Below are 7,568 nucleotides of genomic sequence, written 5' to 3'. Positions count from 1 at the left end.
TTATAGATATATGTATTGTGAAGATGAGATGAGAGGGAAGAGTAAATTTTTTGACACTTGACGAAACATGATTTTTTTTCATAGTTAAAAGTATCAATGCTTAATGTGAGTTGATGACCTAATTTTTTTTCACTCGGTGTAATTAACAGGATTTGTGGTGTTCCATCTTCGTGGAGTGATTGTCGACGTTGGAGGTGTTGGTCCACGATCGTCCATCTCCTTTGATCGACTACATCGGAGGGTGAGCAACAATTCCATGACCTCGTCCACTTTTTTTCCATGTCACTAGATTAAATTTTCACATCAAGTCGCGTAACCTAGGTCTCCCGTCCGAAAGGGTTGCATCGATAAATATGCATTCAATTGCATATTTATCACCGCAGCTCTTTCGGATTGTCCAGCGCTTTCCACGGACAGCCCGAGGATGTGTAGATTGGGTACGTTGTTCATGCTCTACCCCGTTCCGAGACAGGATTTCGGCGGCGCCTCCCTGTTGTTCTCCGGATGCACATTCTCTCGGCATTTTCCCGAGACGTGTATTTGGAGAACAGCAGGGAGGTGCTGCCGAAATTTTGTCTCGGAATGGGGTAGAGCATGGACAACGTACTCAATCTACACATTCTCGGGTGGGATTAGGACCCATCTTTACCTATTAGAGATGTAGGTCGATTAAATGTCGTTTCTCGTCAACCTTGTAAAAAATAAAATATTGATGTGAGTAATTTAAATGAATCCTTAATTTTGTTGTGTGGCTTCCAATAAAGCAGAGATGGCAGATAATCAGTGGATGTATAGTGGGTTTTTCCGTCGGAATCAAGTAACAACAGAGTGGGTCGAGAAAACTGATGTGTTTTTGAAAGAGATATTCCGTAGTCCAATGAGGATGGTGCCAGAATGCCCGTGTGCCAGATGTAAGAGGCGTATCCGCAGAGATAAGAGTGAGATGACTAAGCACCTTCGCACGCATGGATTTATGCCCAACTTTAATATGCCGATAAACTTTGCCCAGCGGGACCGTGGTAGAGAGGATGTGATACGACAACGCGTCGCTGGTTATGAGGACGATGGGGTTAGAGACATGCTAGATGATGTCTTTGCTGCACAGCCGACACCTCCGTCACATTCAGCGAATGAACCGGAGGAGCCGGAGGAAACCGCAAAGGCCTTCCTGGAAATCTTGGCCTCGTCAAAGAAACCTCTCTATGAGGGTGCCAAGCTGTCTGTGCTGGATGCCATCTCGCAACTGATGGCAGTCAAGGCTGAGTACGGCTGTAGCCGAGGTTGCTTCGAAGCATTTCTGGGAGTATGGGCTAACGGCCTGTCTGAGGGCCATGAACTGCCGAAAACCATGTACGGTACGAAGAAAATCATGAAGGCGCTCTCGATGGACTATGAGAAAATACATGTTTGTCCAAAGAATTGCCTTTTGTTTAGGCATGAGTATGCGGATGACAAGTACTGTAGGAAGTGCGGTTCCTCTCGGTATATTGAGGTGGTCGATAAGCATGGTCAGAAGCAGCAGCTAAAAATCCTTGTGAAGGTTCTTCGGTATCTTGATTTTATAAAAAGACTGCAGCGCCTTTTCATCACCGAGGAGTCTGCCAAAATGATGAAGTGGCACAAGGAAGGGAAAAGGTACAATCCAAAAAAAATTGTACATCCATCAGGAGGTGAAGCATGGAAGTCATTCGATATAGAGTACCCGGAGGAAGCAGCCGAGGCTGGGAATGTCAGAATTGCTATAACAGGTGATGGGTTCAATCCATATGGTATGTCGTCTAATCCATACAGCTGTTGGCCCGTATTTGTTATTCCGCTGAATCTCCCTCCCGGCGCCATAATGCAACGCAAGACCATGTTCCTGTCGCTTATAATTCCGGGGCCTGAATATCCGGGGAAGAATTTGAGTGTGTTTATGCAGCCGTTGGTGGATGATTTGCACCATTCTTGGTACTTCCCGAGGTTGACATACGACCGACATCTGCAGAAAAATTTCTTGATGAAAGTTTGGCTACAATATTGCATGCATGACTTTCCCGGTTATGCCTTGTTCTGCGGATGGTGTACAAGTGGAAAGATGCCTTGCCCAGTGTGCATGCAGGCCTTGATTTTCATTTGGCTGAAGAAGGGTGGCAAGTATGTTGCATTTGACCTGCATCGACAGTTCCTCCCTCCAGACCATCCTGATAGGGAAGACAAGAAGAACTTCACAAAAGGCAAAGTTGTCCATGAAGTAAACGAGATTCCAACGTTTTCTGGTGCGGATGTGCTTGCTCAGCTGAAAGCTCTTAAGCCTGCCGGTGAAGGGAAAGGCAAAGGCAAAGGCAAAGGCAAAGCCACAGGCGAAGACGAGGGCGAGGGCAAAGGAAAAGGAAAAGGTAAAGGGAAATTTTTTGAAGGATATGGTGAGACGCACAACTGGACTCACATTACCCCCTTCACGCAGCTTCCCTATTTTAGGGACCTCAAACTTCCATACAACATAGACGTGATGCACACCGAAAAGAATGTCGCAGAGTCCCTTTTTTGCACGATCCTCAACATTCCTGATAAGAAAAAGGATAATGTTAATGCTAGAGTTGATCAACAGAATATTTGTGATAGACCACGTCTACACATGCAGCCTCCCACAGGCAGTCGAAAATCTTGGTTCAAGCCAGATGCTGACTTTGTACTTAAAAAGGATCATAAGATGGAGGTATTCAAGTGGCTGAAACACGTCGTGAAGTTCACTGATGGTTATGCGTCGAATATAAGTAAGGGGGTCAATCTTTCAACGGGCAGAGTGACCGGGCTCAAGAGTCATGACTATCATGTATGGATTGAGCGGATTATGCCGGTGATGGTTCGGGGCTATGTTCCCGAGCGTGTCTGGCGTGTGCTTGCGGAGTTAAGCCATTTCTTCCGCACGCTTTGTGCTAAAGAAGTATGTCCTGAGAAGATAAAAGAAATGCATAAGAAGGCGCCGGAGTTGATATGCAAGCTAGAGAAGATCTTCCCGCCAGGCTTCTTTACTCCGATGACACATCTCATTTTGCACCTCCCAAACGAGGTATTGTTGGGGGGCCCTGTGCAGAATCGTTGGCAGTACGGCCCTGAGAGATAGAACAAGCATCTGAGACAGAAATGTGGAAACAAAGCTAAGATTGAAGCTTCCATAGCTGAGGCAGTTATCCTAGAGGAGGTGGCAGACCTCAGGACAGTCTACTATCCGGACCATGTTCCCACGTTGCAAAATAAGGTGTCTCGATACAATACAGAAGAACCCAAGTATAAACCCAAGTTGCCTCTATTCATCGGGCAAGGTGGTAGGGCTGGATGCTCGAAACCTTATCTCATGCCACGAGATGAGTGGGAGGATGTCATGTTCTATATCTTGCACAACATCAAGGAAGTTGAGGATGAGTGGATGAGGTAATACCTTAGCACCATTCTTTGAGTCAATTCGTTATGTTCACTTTGCCTAGTTCTTATACCGCTTTTCTTATTGTAGTCGATTCGTTGAAGAAGAATGGACGGGAATGCTGCCTCCTACTGAAGCGGAGGCACTTGCTCTTCTCCGAAAGGGTGCTGATGGAAGGAAAAATTTCGTTGCGTGGTTCATGGAGAAAGTAATTTTTCACACTTTCAATTAAACTCATGCACCCTATAATTTCAATTAAACTCATGCACCCTATAATTTCAATTAAACTTGTAGGGAAATGATCTGACCGGATCAATGGATGAAGAATTGAGATGGGTTTCTATGGGTTTTGATCCCGTCGTCATGACATGCGAAAAGTATGATGTGAATGGGTATCGCTTCCATACAGAGGAGCACCAGAACAGTCGGCCTGATCCCAAAACCATAAATACCGGAGTCTTCACTGAAGGAGATAATAAAGTAGATTACTACGGAAGGGTAGGAAAAATATACGAGCTTACATTCAAACGTGGCCGCGAACACCTAAGTCTCACTGTGTTCAAATGCCGATGGTTCGACCCCAAAAAGGGTCTGAGACATACGCTTCTGTTGGTTTAGTTGAAGTTAAACCATCAACCGTCTATGCCGGAGCTGATCTCTTTATCGCTGCTACCCAGGCCACACAGGTATATTATCTGCCTTACCCATGCCAGAAAGAGTACCTAAAGGGTTGGGAAGTTGTGTTCAAGGTGTCACCGCATGGTAAGCTACCAGACCCGAACGATGATGATTACTACAACATAAACCCCATGACATACGAGGGAGTGTTCTATCAAGAGGAACATGATGACGTGGTCCAAAGCAACGAGGATGATGACTTGGGTTATGTTGACCTGGACCCAAACGACGACGACGCACGGATTGATGGTGAGGCAGTTGTGAATCAAAGAGACATAATTATGCTTGAAAAGTTAAATGAAGACGCTGACGATGAGGAAGAGCCTCCACCTCCGTCAGACAATGAAGAAGATATGCGTGATAGTGATGATGAGACCGGTCCACAAATAGATTACAATAGTGATGATTCATATGGGTTCTAGAAAATGTAAGTTCTTTTAATGATCATTACAATAGTATGCTTAATGTGCTCTTCTGGTATTAATGTTTTTCCTGTATGCTTGTTTAATTGATATCCTTACTAATTGTTTATTCTCTTCTCAATGCAGGTTTAATAATCATGGGCAAGTCCAGCGGCACTAGTTTCCTCAGTAAATTTAAAGGACTTACTCGGAGTGGACGAGCCCATAAGGTTCCCTCCTGACTACGCGAGGATGACACCTCACAGGGAGGTGGAGGGGTCGGGGGAGGAGACCCTAGAGGAGGAGGCGGTGGGGGGAGAGCCCCTAGAGGAGGAGGAGGTGGGGGGAGAGGCAACCGGGGCAAAAAACTCCGGGCCGTGTCTGAAATAGGAGTGTCTTCTTTGATGCCCTCCTATCCAGAGGCACCTTCTGAGTCTGAGGAGGAGGAGTATGTTCCTGATGGCGAGGAGGAGGAGGCCGAGGAGGAGGGTGAGGAGGAGGAGGCCGAGGAGGAGGGTGAGGAGGAGGCCGAGGAGGGTGGAGGGGAGGTTGATCCCGCGTTGTGGGGTGACTTGCCACCGGGTTCTTCGCAGGGGTGGCTGCGTGGTAATGCCGGACTACCTACACCACCTTCTATCGAGGAGCACAAGTGGCTCATTGAACCTGTGGGGACAGAGTAAGTGCCTCTCAATCATATTTTCAACACATGACAACATTTTCTTATTGTACACATGGCAATCATTTGATTCTTTTGCAGAAACTGGATCCTTCACGGATAGGGCCATAAACCGAACGGCCTTATCACTGTCCTGTTGAAGGAGTTTTGGCCTGGCCTATTCTGCCCGCGGCCAGACAGGGACCCGCAACAGCGGGTTTTGGCCACGAGCTGGGCCCACTACGAGGCTTGCAGCAACGCGGAGTATGGGACGACCGCTAAGGCCGTGATCACCAAATTTTGGGTAAGTTCTCTTCTGAATCACTTGTCTTCAGTTTCGTTCATAGTTTATCATTGAATCACTCAACTCATGCCTTGTTTACTTCTGGTTTTTGCATGATTGCAGCAACTCTATAGAGTTCTTGACGAGCACAAGGCCAGAGCCAACGTGGTCTTGCTTGCGTCTGCGAAGAAGAAAGCTCGTCAGTTGCAGTACGAGGTGCGCTGGGTTGCCGTCTCGCAGTACTACCACTACTACCTGCAACAAAAGATGCCCAAAACTCAAGCGCAGAAGCTACGACTTACCTTGAGCAAGGAGCAGTTCATGATGGTAACTATTACTAACTTTTCATTGTTTCAAGCAGTCAACTATATGTTTCGTGCTCACATGTCATGCTTCCAAAATTTGCATAGGTTGTTCCTCGTTGGTGCTATGGAAGGCATGACGGATGGGCGAGTTTGGTGGATAGGTGGCTCGACACCGATGCAGAGTTTGCTGCCAAGAGCATCAAGGCCCGGGCTAACCGTGGAGACGACGGGACACACGGCCAAGGAAACAGGAACCACTGGGGCTTCAAGGCCATGAAGGTATATCTATGTGCATGATGCATTTTTGTTCTTCTTTACGTCATGTTCTTATGTATGGCTGACTTCTATTTGACGTTGTAGGAGGACAAGTTGAAGAGGCCGCTCTCAGACATGGAGTCGTGGAAGCTGGCCCGCGAGCGAAGTCATCGCAAGGAGGGCGAGAGCCAGTACTACGGCAAGACCGAGGAGCACCTGGGGTCTTACATTCATCACTATCAGGAGTTGCATCCGGATGTTCCTGTTGTTGAGGTCGCCCAGTCTCAGATCGACGACATGGCGGTGGTGGCCATCCAGGGGAAGAAGAATGGCCGGTATCCGTGTTTCGATGGCTTGATCACTCCTTCGATCTCGTACACACGGCTTCAGGCTAGCAACCCGAGCCAGTTAGAGAGTACGGGGCGTTCACAGACTCCCTTAGCCCGCCAGCATGCTGTAAGTACTTCCTCTTTATCTTTTTCTATCTTGCATTCTCAGTTTATTTTCAGCATTGCTCACTTAGAAACAACCTAAATTATGTAGGCATATAGGGAGTTTGTCGAGCATAGGAATCTCGAGGTGCGGGAGTACTTGAAACGAGTGAAGGCAAACGATGATTACAACCATCAGATGATGACGGTTAGTTTTGCCCTCTTAAAACCAACCTAAATTTTTGCACTTTCATTCCTTCTGATCTTCTAGTTTGCTTGTTTAACTAACATTCAGGCTATGTTGGCATCTTGGACTAACCGCACGGATCCACCACAAATGGGACCCCCACCACCACCTGCGGGAGAACCCCCACACATGCCCACGTTCGATGAATGGGTGGCACTAGGCAGTGATGGTCCGGTTAGTACATTTGCCTAACTACTAGCAAACTAGTTCTCGTTCATGAAACACTATCATATCATATTTACCGTTAGAATCTTTTCTGAAACATGTAGGGGACCGGTGGCTCGACTCCTGCTCCGTCGACCCCAGTCACTCCGATCTGGCAGAGTGGTGGTGGTCGCGATGGTGGTTTTGGCGGAGGTGGTGGTGGTGGTTTTGGTGGAGGTGGTGGTGGTGGTTTTGGCGGAGGTGGTGGTTTTGGCGGGGGTGCTCTTGCTTGATGATTCCGTGCATGTGGCCATCGTGCCATGCCTTTCATATTCCTACTTTTATCATGTTTCATGTCTTGCACTACTTTTATGTTCATGAACTTCCATCGGTGATGATCTTTAGATGATGTGATGAACTTGAGTATGTTTAGATGATGATGGTGAGCTTGAGTATGTTTAGATGAACTTGAGTATGTTCACATGATGAATTGTCATATTTCTGCATAATTTCATATTGTTCTGTTTTGAAATGCTGTCAAATGAATTGGAAAAGAGAAAACAGGGAAAATAAAAAAAACAAAAATAAACTATGCCTACGGCAAAGCCGTCGGCATATATACGCCCAGGAGTTACCAGGAGCTGCCACGTGGCAGAGATATGCCTACGGCAAAGCCGTCGGCATAGATTTCCATCTATGCCGACGGCTTTGCCGTAGGCATAGCCCTGCCGCCAGGAGAAGCCGGGGGACGACACGTGGCGCAGGT

Source organism: Triticum aestivum, chromosome 3B (genome assembly GCF_018294505.1).
Source record: "Triticum aestivum cultivar Chinese Spring chromosome 3B, IWGSC CS RefSeq v2.1, whole genome shotgun sequence".
In the NCBI taxonomy this organism is placed as follows: domain Eukaryota; kingdom Viridiplantae; phylum Streptophyta; class Magnoliopsida; order Poales; family Poaceae; genus Triticum; species Triticum aestivum.
Note: the sequence above shows the minus strand (reverse complement) of the source record.